This window comes from Marmota flaviventris, chromosome 4, assembly GCF_047511675.1.
Source record: "Marmota flaviventris isolate mMarFla1 chromosome 4, mMarFla1.hap1, whole genome shotgun sequence".
NCBI classification, from domain to species: Eukaryota; Metazoa; Chordata; class Mammalia; order Rodentia; family Sciuridae; genus Marmota; species Marmota flaviventris.
In genome coordinates, this window is record NC_092501.1 from 18,588,392 (window position 1) to 18,610,375 (window position 21,984).

The following is a 21,984-nucleotide window of genomic DNA, read 5'->3' on the forward strand; positions in this document are numbered from 1 at the left end:
GCTGGTGTGAATGCAAAATGATATAAGCCACTTAGACTGTCTCTTATAAAACTAAATGTATTCTTGTATAAACCAATTACTGTCCTCGTATTTACCCAGATGAGTTGAAAACTTACATCTACATAAAAACCTGCACACAAATTTTCATAGCAGCTTTATTTTTTGTTGTCCAAACTTGGAAGCAACCAAGATATTCTTCAGTAGGTGAATAGATAAACCGTGGCACATCCATACAATGGAATAAAACTTAGTGATTAAAAGATATCAGGATCTGAAAATACTTGAGGGAAGACATTTATAAGCTGAAAAAAAAAAAACCAATATGAAAGGCTCATATTGTATAATTCTAACATGGCATTCTCTGAAAGACAAAACAAACTACGGAGATAGTAAAAAGATCAGTTATTTGTAGAGGGTTGTGGGAGAGAAAGGGAAGAATGAGTAAGTGGTGCACCGGAGTTTTAGGACATGAAAACTGTTCTGTATGATACTTTATTGGTAGATACATGTCTTCATATATCAAAACAAAATGTATAGATCAAAAAAATGGACTTTAATTAATGATATGGTATCAAAGAGTTATGACACCCAAAGTCAAGTCCTTAAAGGGGGAAAAAAAAAAATCAACACGCGGATTTCATCACAAAACTCTGTACAGTGAAGACCCAATTAAGAGAACAAAAAGATAAGCTATAGTCTGAGAGTTCTGTGTTTATAAATCACATATGACAAAGGAGTTACATCCAGAATATATACTTATTTTAAAAACTCTTAAATAATAAGACAACAATCTGATCAGAAAATAGGTAAAAACTCAGACACTCCAAAGAAGACATAAATGGCAAATAAGCACAAGCAAAAATGTTCAACATCATTAGCCATTAAGGAAATCCAAGTACTGGTACCACTAGATGAGCTAAAGTAAAAACAATGATACCATAAGCTGGTCAAAATGTAGATAAACTGGATCTCTCATTCACTGCTGACAAGCATATAAAATGGCACAGTCACTATAGAAAATAATTTGGCAGCCCCTCCTAAAGTTAAACACACATTTACCATATAACCTAGCACTTGCACTCCTGGGTATTTCTTCTGGAGGAATGACAATTAGGCATTTACATGTTGACTGCAATCTTATTTGTAATACTTCAAAGCTGGAAACAAACCAAATATAATTTAATAGGCAAATGAAAAAACTGTGGTGCATTCATGCAATGGCACATTATTCAATAAAAAGGGATAAACTATTACCGACCTCATTCAAAAAATTAGATGGATCTCACTATGTTACATATTGTATGACTCTGTTCATATACTATTCTTAAATGACAAAATTAAAGTGATAGATAATGAGTTAGTGGTGTGATGACTTGGGGTTGAAGTGAAGGTGTGATCATAAAGGTAACAAGAGTTTCTCAGAAGTGATGAACAGTTCTGAACTTTATGGTAGTGTTCATAAGAATCTATACATGTGATCAAATTTCACTCGCACAGGTGAGAGAAGAGTGCATGGAAAAACTGGTATAATCTCAAACCCAGGCTATAATTTGTGATTTAGTTCATAGTATTGTACCAATATCAAATCTGGGATTTCAATAATCATAGCATAGTTATAGAAAATGTTAGAATTAGTGCAAACTGAGGGAAGAGTAAAGGAGAACTGTTTTTATAAATAATATAAATCTAAAATTACTTCAAAAAATTACACAAACAATACAAAGCATACATTGGACAATACAAATCTACAATATGCAGTTCTAAAGCAGCATTTGCACTAAGCTCAGTAGTATATATGTGATTCCAGCTACTCAGGAGGCTAAGGTAGACAGATTTCGAGTTCCAGGCCAAGCCAGGCAATCTCAAAATAATTAAAAGAAGAAAAAAAAAAAAGGGTGGAGATGTATCTCAGTAGTAGTGTCTGCCTAGTATGTGCAAGGCCATGAGTTCAAAGCCCAGTGCTAAGAGGAAAAAAAAAAGGGTGTTGATTGATGCATTTGAAATAGAATTTTAAAAACCATTTTTTTGGGGGAAAACATTTTAATATTTTTTTAAAGAGTAGCAATTCAAATAGGAAAAGACTTTTTTCAATCAAGTTCAACATTAGATAAAAAGTAACCTTGCTCACAAATGCTATTCAATTTGAAAAGGCACATATTTTGTTAATACTACCAAGAAAATTTTTTCTTTTCCTCAAGTACAAATACATACAAATATACTTTCATGAACACAATGATTATTTATAAAAAAAATGGTAAGTCTATCAGGAATATCCTAGCATACATTCCACCGTCTTCCAGATAAGGCTAAAGATACTAGAACTGGTTCAAAAGCTGGGTTATTATACATAATAAAATACCCAATAACTGCATTCTTATTTGCCATTAAATCTAGTATAAAATGACTGGGTTTTTAGTTTTTAAAAAATTAAATGAGAGTAGGAAGAAAAATATTTGTGATGCTGTCATAAATGCTGCCACAACTCTGAAATTTATATAGAACGCATAACTTGTCAATATCCAATAAGTAGGGTTGTGGTGATATGTCACACCATTTTCTGGAATACAGGGGTTACATTAAAAGGACACAATTTCAAACAGTTTCCTTCCTTGGAAATAATTTTACTGCTTTGTAATTCAATTGTTTAACTTTAAATGCCTCCTAACCATGACATAATAGATCACACTACTGTAAAAATTTTTTTAAAGGGAGGGATGGGGTTGTAGCTCAGTGGTAGAGCACTTGCCTAGCATGTGTGAGGTACTGGTTTCGAGTCTCAAGCACCACATATAAATAAATAAAACAAAGGCCCATTAACAACTAAAAAAAAAATTTAATTTTAAAAAGATGTACACTACTATAGGAAAATAATAAAAAGATAATTTACTAGGGCTTGGATTATGGCTTAGCGGTAGAGCACGCACCTGGCATGTGTGAAGCCCTGGATTCGATCCTCAGCACCACATAAAAATAAAGGCATATAATAATAATAATAATAATAATAATAATAATAATAATTTACAACTAAATTGTGCCTGGGAGAAAAAGAACTACAGACTATTTTGTAGCACAGTCCTGGTAATGTATTTTTTTTAAATGCAATCACAAAAACTATCTATTTGGGCATTTTTATAATGGGTCAAGTATGGAAGACACCAATAAGACATAGGTAAACAGTTTCTAAATAGTAGTCCACAGAAGACCTCAAGCAAAAGAAAACTGTAATTATGTCATTCATCTATTTGAGAAATATTTATTGAACTCCTCCCATGTATCAATATTACGCTAAGTGCTGAGTAAACAGACCTAGTTCTTGCCTTCAAAGGACAAATAATCAGATAGAAAAACAATGAAGAACACTCCATGAGAAAATTTTTTACATGTAAGGACTGAGATTCAAGAACATTATGAGACAAACTAAATTGAACATAATTTTTCAGAATTGTGAATAAGAAAGATGAAGCTGCAGTTGAGAAAAGGATCTCAACTGTGTTGTACATTCTATAGTTTTCAACAAATGTACAGCGAGGTATCTGGTTAAGTTTCACTGCCCCCCCCCACAATTCCCTGTGCATTCCCCGGCTATCTGAATTTCCTTCCTCCCTCTCTGATGAACCCCTGACAAATATTTTTCAAGTGCCTAAATTCTGTGCTGAAAACACAAGCAAAGCACTTTATCTATGTCTTGGTCAATGAGAAAAGTATAGTTACAATAGCTTTTGCACTTTTCAGGAAGTAAAAAGTAATATCTACATAATAGAAGGAAGACTACTTTTTTAAACTTGAAACATTTAAATTTATTCATTATTTCTGATAATCATACCAATCTTGGTGAGAGTCACAAATGATACATTTGTATTGGTTTGTACTTGCACCTATTATATTCATGATATATGTGATTATATATACACACATTTGTATTCTTATTTTCTAGTATTGTGCCTAAGCATTTTCATATTCACATGCAAAATATAATTCTTCATTGTTTTCTAAGTGCCACTGTACCTAAGCATTTACATGACACAAAACATTCTTTCTTCTCATGTCTCTTCTCAATTACTTCGGATATTATGATGATTTTGATTAGATTACTATTATTTCAGAATACTAATTTTCATATAAATATTGTCTGCTGTACTTGAGAATCACTAAAAGCAAAAAGTCATCAGAGAAGATGGAAATAATTCAAGAGATGTTTTAGAGACAAAATCAAAACAAGGATGAATGGGAATGGGGGGCACAAAATAATATCTAAGCTGCTGGCTTAAGCAATTAGGTAGATGCAGAATGGATATTCAAATTAAGGAATATAAAAAAGAGCAAAGTAGCATTTTGGACAAGCTTACACTAAAGTTCTTAGTTCGTATTTGAAAATATGGATTTGGAATAAAGAAATGTCTGAGCTAGAAATAAAGATCTAACTTTGGTGTCAACAACAAAGGTCTGAGATGAGAGTATCAACGAAGAGCATGCAGAAGAAAAACATATTAATACTTTGGTAAAGATAAACATTTAGGGATGGACAGATGGAAAAACAGAGATATACATGAACTAGAAAAAAATATTGTCAAAGTAGCAGCCAGTTCAGCTAGTTGAATTTTAGTAGTAGTCAAAAAGATCTAACATATTAGCAGAAAACTAGAAAGGAAGGATCTTTTTCCCTTTCAAACAGGAAATCAGAACGAATTTCAGTTGCAGACAAGTTCATTTGGGAATAAGAGGAACAGGAAGAAGTCAAGGGTGATAATTATCTCAAATTACATATAGCATCATATTTGTTTGGCAAAGCAAAAGCAAATTAATCTGCTGAGAACAAGAGAGGTAGGGTTTTGAAAGAAGTAATGATGACATAGACCAGAGACAAAATTACAGAGTTTGATAAATTTAGGTATTAATTTATAGGAGCGCCAATCTCCAAAGCTGCGGCTTTTTTTCTGCCAGTATTTGGCAATATAAATTGTATTCTTAAATTAATCTAAAGTTGAGATTTAGAGGGCAAGTGTGGCAGAAAAAATAAGGGAACATGCAATTTAGATTTTAGGCTAGAAAGGAGAAAAAAACTCAACTTAATAAATTATTAATTTCTAAGACAACTGACAGAACAGGAAAGATCAAGAAACTAGTTTACTAGAGTAAATTAGTCGAGTAGTTTATTTAGGAGTCTAATGTTCTTCCAGAAATATATACATCCAGAAATTTATACCCACAACACTAACACAGGCCAGTTTTAAAAAACTTAAAATCAAGCTGGGCACAGTGGTGCATGCCTATAATCCCAGCAGCTCCAGAGGCTGAGACAGGAGGATCAACACCAGCCTCAGCAAAAGCAAAGCGCTAAGCAACTCATTGAGAACCCATCTCTAAATAAAATACAAAACAGGGTTGGAGATGTGGCTCAGTAGTTGAGTGCCCCTGAGCTCAATTGCTGATACCCCCACACACAAAAAAAATCAAATCATGATGAAATGTCACTATACAACTAACAGAGCACATACAGAGGGGAAAAAAATAGTAATAATACCAAATGCTAATACAACATTATCTCATACATTGCTGGTGGGAAGGAAAAATAGGGGTATAGTCAGTATACAAAAGAGCAGTTACTATACTTATAAAACTGAACATATCCTTACTATACAACCTAGCAACTGTACTACTCCTTGGCATTCATCACCAAGAAATGAACACATATTCTTGCAAAAATCTGTATTCCACTATTCAAAATAGTTTAATTCATAATGATACAGAGTGGAAACAACCCAAATGTCCTCCAGTGAATACATAGTTAAACAAGCCTTAATACAGCTACACAAAGAAACATAAGACAGCAATAAAAAAGAATGAACTATTGATACATATAAGAAACTTGATCTCAGGGACCTTGAGCTTAGTGGAAAAGTCAATCTCAAAAGGTTACAAACTTTATAATTCCTAAATAACTTCTTTGAAACAACAAAACAGTAGAGATGGAGAAGACAGAAGTGGTTGCTAGGGGATGGGGTCAAGGTAGGGTAGGGAGAGTTGACTTATTGGTGATAGAACCAGAATGTATCTTGACTTTGAGAGTTGTTAAATGAATCTATATATGGGGTAAAAATACACAGAACTATACACATACTCAATGAATACATGAAAAAGTGGGGACAGAAGTGAATAAGTTATATAAGCTAGTTAACTGTCATACCACTGTCAATTTTCTAGTTTTGATATAGATATTATACTATTGTATTAGATGACAACATTGTGAGAAGCTGGGTAAAGTGTTATTTTTTGCAGCTTCCTGAGTCTATCACTATTTATAAATTAAAAAAAAAAAAAAGACTGTCAGTGATTTAATCAATCACACTATGAAATATTCATAAGGATCCCTAAATTACAGGGTTTGGAGTATCCTGGTTTGGTGAATACATCAAGGTGGTAAGAAGTGGATGCACTGAGAGGGGATATGTGATATCTACATCTCATTCCCCACACCCTACCCCACACATCTATTTCATGACTGTTCCTGAGTTGTATACTTTATAATAAACCAGAAATTGAACTGCCTTCCTGAGTACTGTGAACTGTTCATCATTCACTGAACTTGAGAAAGGTGTTTAAAGTACAGATGATACAGACTTGTGATTGTTGTCTAAAGTGGGGGCAGCCGAGCTGGGGTTGTTGGCTCAGCAATAGAGTGCTCGCCTAGCACGTGCAAGGCCCTGGGTTCAATCCTCAGCACCACATAAAAATAAATAAAGGTATTTTGTCCAACTACAACTAAAAAATAAATATTTTTTAAAAATAAAAATTAAAAAAAAAATAAAGTGGGGCACTCTTTTGGCACCAAGTTCTTTAACTTCTGGAACAGAAATGAACTACAGGTGGTGTCAAAATGAATTATAAGACACCCATTTGGTGTCCAGAAAATAAAAATATTAGTTGGTGGGGGCAAAAAAACTCCCAAACATTAGGTGCCTGATTGTTGAGTGAAAACAGTTTACATCTAAAATTTAGAAACACATAAGGAATTGAGAAATATCAAATTTAGGGTGTTAGTTTCTCAGCTATGGTTAAAGGTAAAGACAGGGTAAGGTAGTATGCTAATTCAACGTTTGTTAAGTTGCTTCCATAAATTCAGTCCAAAGTTATGTTTCCCTTTTGAAGCAAATGCTCAAACTGAGTTCCTCCCCAGACTGTCTTGAAAGATTTAGAAAGACATCTTCATTAGTAATATACATTTTATATTGTATTTCTATATTATATATTATTACTATTTGATTTAGAAATTTCAAGACTAAAAATATGGCATAAAAATACTGAAGACATATACAAGAAGAAACTCAATGAAGTAATAATGATAGGAAAAGAAGAGGCGGGGCACAAACCAAATGTTTGACAACAGGGTACTGAATAAATTATGCTTCATCTGTTTTATATAATATTATGTAGCCATCAAAAGGGTCAATGATATGACTCAGTGATAGTCCTCACCTAGTATGTCTAAGGCCCTGGGTTCAATCCCCAGCACTTCAGGGGGAAAAAAAAAATAGACTGTTGTTACTATATGTGCTGATCTTGGACCTAAGGAGAAAGTTAAAAAAATAGGCCACAGAACAAAAATATTCAGAGCAATAAATTTATATGTACTTCAACTGTGAACTCAGCAAAAAAGAGAAAGAAATAATTTAAATAGCACTATTTTGCCTTTCCACTCAATCTAAAGTAAGAATATGTGAATTATTTTTCAGGATACCAACTCATTTTCAAATTACTCAAGAGGCCAGGTTGAGTGGGTGGTAATGGTTTCCTAAATTATTCATGGGAAAATGTGAGTTGAAGGCAACAGAAAAACATTAAATAACCAATAACTGATAAAAATCACAGGAAACAAAAGTAACAAGAAATAGTAAGAATTGGTAAATTGGAATGTTCGTAATTTGCTGTAGTACCTAAGCAACATCTAAATAATCTACTAACCATCTCTCTATAAAATACAACTATATAAATTATCATATTTACATATACTATATATGCATAATCGTATGTAATATCTTGCAAAGTCACATGTAATATACTTTATGAGCATTTACAGAATTTTGAAGGGGCTATTCACAGACTGTTGTTACTATATGTGCTGATCTTGGGACCTAACTTCCAAAAATGCATCTTCTTCATAATATGATTTGGGTTTTTTTAATAAAAATAAAAAGTATAAATTTATGTGAGAGTTACACATCTGTGTAAGAGCAGAGAAGACATAAAAAAAAATACACCATAATTAACTATTTAATCTCTCCCAGGAAAAGACATGGGAGTTGGGATGATGAGAGAGAGGAGGAGGACATGGCAGGGCATAAAGTGGAATAAGGTAAAGAAATTTGAGGCCAAATTCTAAAAGTAAATAGATACACTGCCACAGATTCTTCATCTAAGATTTTATGAGTACTATATCAAGAACACCAATGAAACAGAAATCTTGATAATCTTCAATTTGCAAGGAATGATGTATCTCTAAATAACAATCACCAAACAAAGAAGCCTGTACTTTGTCTGCCTGGCCTAGAAGGAAGTTTATGTCCACATGTGTCTCAGTCTGCCAGAACTCAGGAAAGACAAACCTGTTTTACAGCATTCAATTAAACTCTTTCCCAAAAAAGCAGATCTCCACTCCCGGTTTTTACCACCATCCCCCACCCCGCCCTGTCCTAATAGTATAAAATTTGCTAGATCAGTTCAGGGGAGTTTACCAACTACTTTCACATAATTACATTTGATTTCCAAAACAGTTCTTAAGGAGTAAGCACCCCAGGTAGCAGTATTCCCATTTAACAGATAACCAAGATTTAGGGAAATTATTTGTCAAATAGTAAGATATGAATCTGACAATAGTAGTTGCAGCAGCAAAAAATAATCTTTGAGCAAGTGCTATATGCCAAGACTGTGCTAAATGCTTTTAGCAGTCAGTTCATTAAGTTATTGAAATAATTCTGAGACAGATTAAGGCCCATTTATAGATAAGGAAACATTGGCTTAAAGAAATTAAATATGACAAAGTCATGAGACTATCATCTACAATGATATATGCCTCTTCTATTTCAGAATACAATAAAAAATATAATCATGTAAATAAGCTAAATTGGACACATGAACCAAGAAAAATGTTTGACGGAAAAAGGGTTGCAAAGGTTGGATGGTTTTCTATGGTTTAGGGAAAAAGATTAGCCCACAGAATACAGAAAACTCAAAATATCTATTTTTAAAAAATTACTTCCCCCCCCCAACTCAGTCCTGATCCTACAGATCACACTGGTAGTTTACTGATTGTTCTGGCACTTAAAAATGTGTTTCAAAAATACACTTATATCAAATGCATAATTCATATAAAGTCCAATTACTTTCTACTAAGTGGTATCTTTCTGAGTACGCACGCTAAAAAAAGAAGTTTTATAAATTTAAATCCAAAACCATATCAGCTCTAGTCATTTAAGTGCACTTGTCTAATAATAGTAGACTATATAGATAAATCTTTTCATAACTGACCACTAGGAAGTGATGATGCAGCTCAATTCAGAAAAGAATTGAACTCATCTATCCTTGGCCCATTCACCTGTTCTTAAGACCTAGCCCTGATTATTATTAGTAGTAAAACTGGTGAGGATACATGCTTATTTTAAAATTATTCTCTCTTACTGGGGGGGGGGGGGGGGGGGCGGGCAGAGGGTGCACAAACAAAAGGTGGAGGAGAGAGAGAAAGAAGTGAAAATATAATTTAGATAAATGAGGAGGAACTGGATGTCTAGCAGCTTACATAGGTTCTTATTAAATTTGACTCACCTCATACTCAACACCAAAGTGATTCAATCCTTTCCCTCAATTCTCCCATTTAATGGAGATATCATTTAGCTAATTTTCATTTAAAAAGAAATGTGCTTAAAAGTGAAATACAAAAAAGAAAATGCAGTAAAGAGGGAAGAAGTGAAAGATCTAGAACTGCAGGGTTTTGGTTCTAAATCCCTTGATAAATTGCAATGCGATGTGAGCAAAAACTATTTCTAGGCCTCAATTTTTTCTTTTTTAACATGAAAAATAAGTCTAGCAGTTTTTTAACATAAAAAATAAGTCTAGCGGGTACATGATATGACTTCATAGGCACCTTAAAGCACTAAAATTAAGTCCTAATACTACCAAGTCTTAATAGAAAGTCGCTCCAAAGATGAAAATTTTAATATATACTGGGCAATGAAGAATTACATTCAGTGTGGAAGATCAATTCTAATAAAATTCTTAGGATTATAGAAAAAGAAACCTTGGAAAATAGAAGACACTAGCATTATTAAATATTCTGAGTTTATTTACATACTAGGACATTTTCATATTTAAAAGCACATTAGTCCCCAAGCCTTGGGAAATCATAATGTCATGTAAACACATATTTTGGAATATCCTAATGATATGTTAATCTGAAAATATTCTCTAATACATTCTCAGAATTTCCCAAACTGTATTTCCATAACATCTAGTTCCAATGGTCAAAGAGATCTGGAGTATGTTTCCAAACATAACTATACATTGCCTTTACAGAAGAAATTATTTGTGCTCTTTATATTCTTCACAGGGGGCATTACATTAAACAAGATTTCTCGAATGTATTTCAATAAAAAAAATTTTCTGAGGAATATCTATTATCTCTCATAATGTTTTAAGCATTCACAGTAAATTTAGTAGCAAACATGGGTCATCTACCAAACAAATTAGAACATTGATAGATTTTTTTCAAAACCATTAAAAATTTGAAATTTTTAAAAGCATGAATTTATCAATAACAGGGGTGACAAAGACTTAAAATTAAAATCTCCAATAATATAGCAAGCATTAAAATATTCTATGAGTTTGTCAGATGTACTTTTATATTTGGAACTACAAAAGTAATATTGTCAGTCGCGTAGAAGAAATGAGGGGGGAAAAATACCAATCTCTCAATTGCCACCTGTACTCTTGCTAATGCAGAAAAGATAGGTAAAATGGAACCAAACCAAATGAATACATTAAAATCAGAGAACAGAAAATTTTTAAGCATTTCTTTTAATAGAGTCATTAAGTGAGAAAAATAAATTGACATTTTCCTTCAAAAACAAAATGCCACTCAGAATACCAAATTATTGCACAACTACTGTTATTATATAAGGTCTTAAAGTAAAACTATCGTACTGGCAGAATCTAGAACGTCAAAGTTCAATTTTCAGATCCAGTAGGAAAAGGAATCAACATTAAAACATACTAAAGAATTAATAAGTAGTCCAAAAATAGTGCCCAACCAGCGGCAATAGTCTCTAGTATCATTCTTAATGTTTTTTTAATACACAGGGCTTCATAAACACAAAGTGATACAATCAAACTAAAATGATAAAATGTGACTTTAACTTAAAAATTTCTGATCTATCAGCTGGGATGTAGCTCAGTGCAAGTACTTCCCCAGCAAGCATGGAGGGGGAGGGGGAATCTAATACACCCTCTGTAAATAAACAGGTTTTGGCTTTCAGAAAACTACACTGGCACGTAAGATAATTTTACTGTAAAGAATAAAATACGTGCTTAACAAAAGCAGACCAACAGTTCTTAAGATTTCTAGTTTGAAAAATGGCAGAGGAAAGATGGCCTCCTTTTCCTCTTGAAAATTCTCAAAACTGGGAGAGAAGAATGAGAAACAGAAATACGAACATCATCTTCAAATAACCAGGAAACCTCCCTAATCACATTATATAAGAAGAGTTGCCAAACGCAATAAAGATAATAAAAGAGGAATGCTAAGAAAATCTCAAGCCAGAGGGATAGATGCAAGCCTCAAATCTAAAAACTATCAATATCAGTTCACTAAAGTACATGACACAGCCAGAACAACAAACCCAACAATCCCTGTGGCTTGGATCATCTGAAGCTTTCACAGACCTCATTTGGCACTGCTCAGAGAAGAGTCAGAACTGAACAAAGAAGTCATAGTTTGAAAGGACATACCTTTTCCTAAGAAAAATAAGTACAAACTATACCTTTTCCTAAGAAAAATAAGTACAAACTAATCAGGATAAATAGTAAAATCACTATACTTCAAAGATTTAAAAAGAGAATCCTTTGATAATCTAGGCAAGAGCATTGCTACATAAAAAAGCAGAGGGAGAGAGTTATCAATGTTTACAAAAAAAAAAAATCCCATGGAAAGTTATACTCTGCGTATGTATGTCAAAATACATTCTACTGTAATGTATAACTAAAAAGAATTTTAAAAATTTTAAAAAGGAAAAAAAAAATCAGTAGAGGAATACTTATAGAGTCCTCTGGGGGGAAAAAAACGTATACCTCAAAATTTATGCCTAGTCTAACTGAATAGTTCAGTATAAAAACACCATCAAACATTTTTGAATATGCAAAAACTCGGAATGTTGTTCCTATAAACTGACTTTAGGGAAATACTAGATGATGAAGTTCAGCCATGCAACAAATAAGAAAAGCTATGACAAAAAAAAAAAAAAAAAAAAAGGACAAGTTTTAAGCATAATCCATTTAACTACTGGTCTAAGATTATTTAAGATATGATTATGGCTGAAGAATAAAATACAAATGTTACAATCCCTGACAATGTTGTATAACCAAGAAAAATTGAGGGAATAAATGGACTGAGTATGTGACATCTTCATATTGTACTGCTTTACACCATCCACTAAAAGATGAACTAATTATAACACCATAATATAGATGCACTAACTCACCCACTAAAAGAAAAAGCCTCAAGTCAAAAGACAAAACTATATAAATACAAGACTCCTGTACTCCAAAATTTGAAAGGAAGAAAAACATGTAGAGATACTCTATATAGTCAAAATGATGCAGGCATTACATAGGCACAAGGATTCTGATACTGGCATATTTTGGACCAACAATACATGGAAACACCTCTGCATCCACCAACAAGGACCTAGTTAGATGAAAAATTAGTGTTTTTTAATTAGTTCTTAGATAGAACTCTATGTAGTTATTTAAAAGAATGGGGCAATAACTATGTATTGGTATGAAACAACTGCATAAGAACTAGTTTTCCCTTATTCATATTTTTGCTTTTCATGAGTATTTGCAATTAACCACAATCCTAACAAATCAAAAAAAAAATTCTATAACAATGCGTAAGTTTTAAACTCTGCACCCCCCTGAACTGTATGATGAAATCTCACACACTGTTTCATCCCACCTGGAATCCAACATATCTACACTATACCTGCTACTGAAATTAGCTCTGTTATCACTGTAATACCATTCTATTATTAGATAGTGTAAATTTCTTACTGTGCCCAATTTGTAAATTAAACTTTATCATAGGTATGTAAAGAAAAAAGTTTAGATACACAGTTATTACCCACGATTTCAGGCATCCACTGAGGGTCTTGGAACATGCCCATACAGGTAAAGGAAAACTACTGTATATCAGCAAACAGGCTAATAGTGAGGATTCTACCCAGTCTGCTGGAGTTCAGCTCCATAACCAACATGCTACTTAAAGTTTCTATGCCTTGGTTTCTTATTCTGTGACAAAAGAATATTACCTATTTCTCAAGATTGTAATGAAGATTAACAATCAATATCAAAATGCTTATTAAACATATCTTAGAACAGAAAAAGTACTATATGATAAATATTAGTTAAATGAGAAAAACTGAGCTCTAAAAAGCACAGTATGCTACCATGTATGAAAAAAAATGTATATGTACAAATTAAATACACACCAAACACACACACACACACACACACACACACACACACACAAAGCATAGATAAAACTTGTAGTGGTGTCCCAGAAACAAAAACTAAACAGAAGGTGTTTCAAAATTATCTGCTGACTGTTGTACCAGAAACATGCACTGACCAAAAATTAGTATTTAAACCATCTTTAAAAATCTTAAGGAGCATGGCACATGCCTGTAATTCCAGCTACTCAGGAGGCTGAGGCAGGAGAATTGCACCCAAAGAATACACAAAGATGAAGGGAAGCCACTTTTCCCTCCTCTACAATTATCTATGTAATTGTTACCCAATGTACCTAACAGTTGATAGTATAAAGCAAGAGAAATAAAACGTGGCTGCTATTTTAAACACTAAGATGACTACAATAAAGAATTTCCAACTTAAAAATGATTTTTAGTACTTGTAAATTACAAACAAGTTAACTGCATTTAATGCTTCATTTTTTAATGTGTAAACCCAAACATTACTAGGTCTGATTATATAAATTTTTTCCATTACTTTTTCTATATAAACTATCAGAAGTCTTCTGAAGACTTCTAGGCTTACTAATTATTTTATTTATCTACTATCTTGACAGTTTAGTTTTAATATAACTTATATAACGTATTTTGGATTTTCAAACTAACTTTTGGGTAGTGTTTAAGCACTCCAAAGCAAGACTGCTCCTCATCCAAGATCAAAGAAACATTAGGGAGCACTGAACATTGGTTCAACTTAAACAGTTAACCAGAAATTTCTACAATCAGAAGCTACTACACATATTGAAAGGCAGTAGACATCTTTATATTCTAACACAACAAACACAATCCTATAATTCCCATCTGCTATGAACTATCAGCTATCTTTTATATGTAATGTTACTATGGCTTATGTTGCACTTATTAACAAAATAGTATTTGAAATAGGGCCTTTGAGAAGTGATGAGTGTGGGGTCTTCATGGGATTAGTGCCCTTATAAGAAACCAGAGAGCTTTTTCTTCCAAGTAAGGCTACAATAGGAAAATAGCCATTTTGCAAGTGAGCTCTTACAAAAAAGGGAACTGGCTGACACCTTGATTGTGGACTTTCTAACCTCTATAACTGAGAAATGTACTTTTTGTTTAAGCCGTACATCCATAGTATTTTGTTATAGTAGGCCAAGCAGACCAAGACAAATTCCAAAATATAATTCTCACAAAGAAGCTTGATGTAAAAAATTCCCATACTATACATATGAAAATCATTTAGTAATCTGCTAGGATCAAGTGATTTATTATTTAACTCATACCAGATATCTTCCTTCTGTCTCTGCAACATTTATTTAACATTAGAGATTTTTAGTTACTCTTGGAAGCAACTCACATATTATCAATCTGCATAGTTATACAAACAGGATAATGGTTACAGTAGTGCTAATTAAAATTTTAAATTTTTATCACATGACTAACATTTATGAATGATCAATTTTCAAAGAATTTAAGTATAGTAAAATACAATAAAACTTCAATTATATTAAGCAATTTCAACTTTCTTTAATAAAACAAGAATCAAGATCTTCCCATGAGGGCTGGGGTTGTGGCTCAGTGGTAGACCGCTCGCCTAGCATGGGTGAAGCACTGGGTTCGATCCTCAGCACCACATAAAGATATATAAAGGTATTATGTCCATCTACAACTAAAAAAATATTTTAAAAAAAATCTTCCTATGATTGCTGAATTATCATAATAAAATATACATATATACATAAAAATGTCAAGTATAACTAAGCTTCAAGTGATAAAAGGCCATACAAGTATTTCATAATTTTGTATGCAGATAATTAGTCATACATTAAAGCATTATTCATAGCACTAAAACTCTAGAAGAATTTTACAGCTGACTTTTAAAGCAAATTTACTAAGTCCTTTTTTCCTATTACAAAAACCTTTAAACTAAAACATTACCTCTAATGGTTCTGTGCAGTTAGTGCAGACTAAAATTAATCCCGTTTAAAATTAACAAGCTGGTAAAGTATGTTTTATCAAATCCTTTACAACCATATTTTCCTGAACAACAATAAGTCAGTGGACTTCATTTTTAATAGTTCCTAAATAATTTTAACATTAGTTTTCATAGAGTAACATTATACTGCAATGTATGGTCTGCACAATACTCTAAGAGAAATATTTAAATAAAGATTATTTTCACTAAGCCAGATGTGGTGGCACACGCCTGGAGTTCAAAGACAGCCTCAGCAGTTGGAGCCGCTAAGCAACTCAGTTCTGTCTCTAAATAAAATACAAAATAGGGCTGGAGATGTAGCTCAGTGGTTGAGTGACCTTGAGTTCCATGCTAGTACCCACCGCCACCTCCCAATTATTTTCACTAAAATTTTTAAATATTGTACACAAATATCAGAGAAATGTTTGTAACAGAATTATTAAACTTTCTTAGCAAAATTTTTCAAAGTTGTGTTTTTAAAATAGGGACTCCACATTTTTAAAAAATTGTTCTAAGCCCCCAAAACAATTCTTTTCATGCCTTACATGCCACCACAACATATGCCACCTGACTTATGTCAGACATTCACTGACCAGCATTTTATATCTATTCATCTTTAGATCCTTAGTGCCCACCACAAGATGTGACAATGTTTCACATTTCCTTGGGCTTCAATACATTTTGTTCTTGACACAAATACTCCTGTTCTGTATATATTACTATAAACTATTATGTAACAGTAGGTGGGGAAATTTTAAAAAATACTGCAGCACTACCAGCCATTTAGTATGTTGAATTCCCACAGTTGCTTAGTGGGTGTTCTGAAACGAGGCCATATTTCTAGTATTAAGATTTTCAAATCACTACGTCCAAGTACAGAAATAAATGTCTTCAGGATTAAATCATAAAACCTTACTATTTTAAGCTGCCTAATATATAAGCATCTCATTTCTATGAATTTAGGACTATAATTAACACATGGTAAATAAACCAATTTTTGTTTTTAGCAACAAAATAACTAGTTCTTCTACCTATCCTTAAATAGTCGCAGAACTCAGGAGAGCACAATATTAAGATAAAATGCTATGTGGCTGGACCAGAAGTAAAGACATTCAGTGAAATTTTTAATTGTAATCCCAGAAACATATAAACCAAAGCTGAATTAAACAATCCACTTTAGGTCATCCAATTTCTTAGACACCACATAATTTTAACAAATAAGTAATTATACACTGCAACCTAATTTTCTCAGCTTAGGTGACCAGGAAATGCCAATGGAATAAAGCTCACTTTTTATAACAAAATAAAAGCTGCAGCAATAATTATACTATTTTTTCACATCATTGTAACAGGTTTTCATACAACACTGAGAGAAATATGTCCAGCGACTCAATTTTACATGTTTCATAGCCAAGTAAACAAACATAATTAAGTGTAAAACTCTACCTCTACAAATTGTCAGGTAGTAATATTAAACTGTACTAATTTAGTTTCTTCAGATAATTGTTTCAATTTATTTTGTTCAATAAATACTGGTGCCTACTATGTTTCACCTCATTAAGTAAATCTTTCCAATTTAAAAATAAAAAAGCCTTTAACACATTAAAAGTGTTTAGCTGGGTGTAGTGGTGCATGCCTGGAATCCCAGCTACTAGAGACTGAGGCAGGAGGATCCCAACTTGACACAATTTAGCAAGACCCCTTCTCAAAAAAAAAAAATCCTTACAAAAGTCTAAAGATGGGGCTCAATGGCAGTACACTTGGATATCATGTGCAAGATCTTGGGTCTCAATATGAATACCAAAAGAAAAAAAAGTTTCAAATTGCATCATTTGGATAGAAACCTTTCAGAAATACATGTTCTTTTGTCATCTAACAAATGTACCAATTAACCTGTTCTTCACAACATTAAGTTCCTGTAAACTATTCTTTGGAAAAAAAAAAAAAAAGTCTTGCAACTGTTTTTTAAATGTTTTCCTGTTGCTCTTATTTTCAACTCTCTCTATGGCCTCTTAAGAGTAATTCCAGTCCTTCCAACATTTGTTTACCAAGCTTTAAAAAAAAGTATACATTAAGTTAAAAAAAAAAAAAAAAGGCAGAATTAAAGCCTGAGGGTCTCTAAAGTGCAGGAAATATATATTTAAGGTAAGAAACATGATGGTATTTTTGGACTTTTTAGTGACATGTTGAGTTTGGTGCTCTAGATTATTAAAACTATTTTCTATTAAGAGCCTATAAGGTCTAAATATTGTATATAGTAATAAAAACAGGAATCCTTAATGCTCAACATGAAGCTTACAGCTCAACAAAACAGACTTTAAACACACCATGACAAAAATGTTGAGTGTTATAAAAGAGGAAAGGTGCTATTCGACCCTTAAACAGAACCTTTCAGCCTGGTGACACAAGCCTATAATCTCAGCAACTTGGGAGGCTGGAGGATCCCCAGTTCAAGGACAGCCTAAGCAACTTAGCAAGACCCTGTTTCAAAATAAATTCCAAAATATAAAAAAGGGATGAATATGTAGCTCAGTGGTAGTACCCCTGGATCCCCAGTACCAAAAGAAAAAAAAAAAAACAGAAAACAAAAACACCACACATACCACACAGGAGAACTTAACTAGGGATTTAGAGGTCTCCCTAATGATGTGATTCAGTACTGAGGCCTGAAGAGTGTTTAAAGTTTGGTCAGGAAAAGGTACATGGGACAATATCCAAGCAGAATCTTTATTTATCTCAATGTTATTAGAAAACTAAAGTATTTTGGTAAATGCTAAGGTGTGGAAAAAATTTAAATTTTCAAAATTCTATTAATAAAAAATAACCAGAAGGAAGATCAAAATTAAGCAAAAAAGCAATAGGAGAGAATATTTTTAAATGGAAAACTAAGGGAAGATGTTATTTTGGGGGATATCTAAATGGGCCTCACCATGGCCCTGAAGATAAATCATACTGTGGTAATAATTACTCCATACTCTAGTTCAAAGAATATACAAAGCCTTTTACCAGGATATAATTGCTGATCATATAGTATGACTAAACTAAAGAATGAGTGGTGGGCTGGGGTTGTGGCTCAGTTGTAGAGTGCTTGCCTAGCACAGATGAGGCACTGGGTTCGATCCCCAACACCACATAAAAAAAAACTAAAGAAACAAAAGTATTATGTCCATCTACAACTAAAAATATTTTTTAAAAAAAGAAGAATGAGTGGCACTATCAAGTAAAGAAATTTATTTACTCAGAATATTTTAAAAATATTTCCATAATAAAAATTTGCCACAAGATCTAAGGAAGTTCATAATATCACTCTCAATGTGTTGCATTAAAAAAAAAAAAAAAACTTCATTACCCAAGTGGGAATTATCATACATTACCAGGGCTCATTATGTTCTTCTTGGATTTAATTAAAATATTGATGAAAAATTCACTTAGGTGAAAGATCTAAATAATTTTAAAGAGCCCCTCATTAATAATACAGATTCACAGTTCAAGGTCCAAAAATTAAATTAGGAAGAAAGCAATAACTATTAAAAATATTAAAAATATAAAGCTCCTGGGATACAGTTATTCCCCTGTAATTTTCCAAATGGACCTTAACATTTTTCTGTCCTTCATCTGTCATATTTACTCTCAAGAGTTGGTTCAGGGGTTATCCTCCAGTAAGCATTGTCAGTTATACATGCAGTCTGAATCTTTACACACCTGAGTTTGCCAATATACACTGCTGTTAAAGCACTTGCCCACCGTGTAACAAATAATTACTAACTTCCCCAGTTCATGCAACAAACTCTGAACTTACTGAAAGTAGGAAATATGATACATTTATCTCTGCATCCTCCAAGGATGAAACACACATGGCAATCAATGGAAGTTGTATGACATGAGTGAATATGAAACTGTAGTTGTTAAAAAAAAAAAAAAAAATGTAATGGGGCTGGGGTTGTAGCTCAACAGTAGAGTGCTCGCCTCACATGTGCAAGACCCTGTGTTCGATCTTCAGCATCACATAAAAATATATGAATAAAATAAAGGTATTGTGTCCAACTAAAAAATAAATATTTTTTAAAAATGGAATGGAATTAAAAAGTTAAAGACTAAATGTAAGACGAAGGAAATCTTGGAAGCAGGAAGAAGTGTTGTACAACACAAAACTGAAAACAGAAAGCCCAAATCTAACTGCTGAAATTATCTCCAAGTTCTAGAAATCCTGAAATCAACTGTCAGAACAAGCTATTTTCATGTTACCTCCAAGACATTAGAAAAAGAATTTATCTTTATCAGCTGTGAAATTACTTAATTTTAAATCACAGGACTTTTATCTAGTAATGGAGAGCAGAAAGAATGCCAAAGTAACTTATAAAAAGTCTTTCAGATTCATTTCACATAGGGACAAACTACTCCCTCTTTTAAGGTCTCCTATAATGTTTTAGCTAAAGCAGTATGTTCATTCTTTCTTGTAAAAGAATCCTTACCTTTCACAGAATCCACTACTTTATGCAATCAGTTATATCTCTAGAGAAGTTATAATGAGACATAAAGTTTGAAATCTAGTTAGTTTTCTTTTAAATCTTGATAATGGGAACTGTATACTTTCTCAAGAAGTACCTGTTATCAACATCACAAAAGTTTACAGACTATTTTTTTATATGCTTGAACTTTGTTGAATTAAAGATGTTATGCTAAAAACTTGGGAATCAGGAAGAAATGTTCAATTACACACTATTTTACTTTAAAATAATGCAGTTATATATTTTAGAATGTAAGTTTTTCAGATATATGCATTTCCCTTCAACCTGTAGTGATGAGCAAGAACATTTCACAACATTCCATAATATATCCAGTTCAAGCATACCACAGGTTATTTGTAACCATGAAATTTTTCAGGATTTTAAAAGTCAAGTTTAGACAGGGAAGTAGGAATATACAAAAAATTTAACTACTATATTAAAAAGAGAAAAAAAAAGATTCACAGGGCACAACTTTGATATATTGTAACATGTAAATGAAACAATCAGAAGACAAAACTAAGCACTTAAAATAGGGGATATAAGGATAGCAGACAGTGCATGAAATATAGTTAGGTCTAACAACAATGTCTACCAACTTAATATTTTTTTAGGACTCATTTCTTGAGTATCACATAAAAGTAATGTATCACTTTACTGCTAAATTACAGCCAATGTCTAATTCATCTACAACAAAATATTTTTCAATTTCTTACCAGTCTTATCAGGAAGTATCAAAGTATTTATTTTATATCTAAATTTCCTCTTAATTGATATTTTATAAACATCCCAAAATTCTTGCACCAAGTCCAAGCCATAAACCTCAGAGCTCACTGAAGGTTTTATCAGTTAACTTTTTGTCTGGTTAGTTACTTTTTTATTGTTTTGGGTGCTTCATCTTGTTGTGTTAGAAACAAAGACTTTTTATGTTTTCATACTGATTTTTATGTTTTCTTGATGTGTTATAAACAAAATTTTTATGTTTTCATACACTGCTGTTAAAGCACTTTAATATTTAATATTCACCCTCCAAAAATATGTATCTTGGTATCTACATATAGAGGGCATTTTTTTTGTCAGAAACAACAGGGTTTATAGTTAAGTCTCTTAAAAAAAAAAAAAAAAAGAAAAGTTCTATATTTAATCTGTTTAATGAACTTCCAGAAACATTAAATTACATAATAATGCTAATCTAGCATATAAACAATCATGACCAAAATTTAACTACCTGTTGAACAAAACATTCCAATTTTATTCACCCTCCCCCCACAATCCATTTAGGTAAACTCAGGCAAAAAAAAATATACCAATAACTATTCAGAAGCCATCTTTGGAAGTATTGGTAATTAAAAACCTAAAAAGTAATCCAGCTCTAAACTATTAATATCTTTTAAACATCACTGTTTAATCCATAACAATTTCTAACAAAAGAAGAATTTAGAAACTTGAAAATCATATTAACAAGGAGAGAGAACAAATGTCAACTGAGAAAATGTAATTTTTTCAAAACAAAACAAGCACCTTAGGGAAATGTAGTACCCTTTACAGATAGGCCATGCCCATAACTTGAAATAGATTAAGAATGTAATTTTATGTTAGTTTAATGTTAGATTTAAGCCATTTGAAAGTTACAAATCTTAGACAAAAAACTTTATACATTTAGATAGTTATGATTATTTTTGTCTGTAGTCTATGAATAAATTTTACAGTGTACTTTAAATCCAAGTAAGTATAAAAGTCTTTCATGTTC

The 21,984-nt window shown here is 32.4% G+C and overlaps 1 protein-coding gene across 2 annotated transcripts in view; it reads right to left on the reverse strand.

Moving 5' to 3' along the window:
• Nucleotides 1–21,984, reverse strand: part of Shoc2 (SHOC2 leucine rich repeat scaffold protein) — a 90,553-nt gene that overhangs the window by 66,092 nt on the left and 2,477 nt on the right. The gene's annotated exons all lie outside the window — the stretch shown is intronic.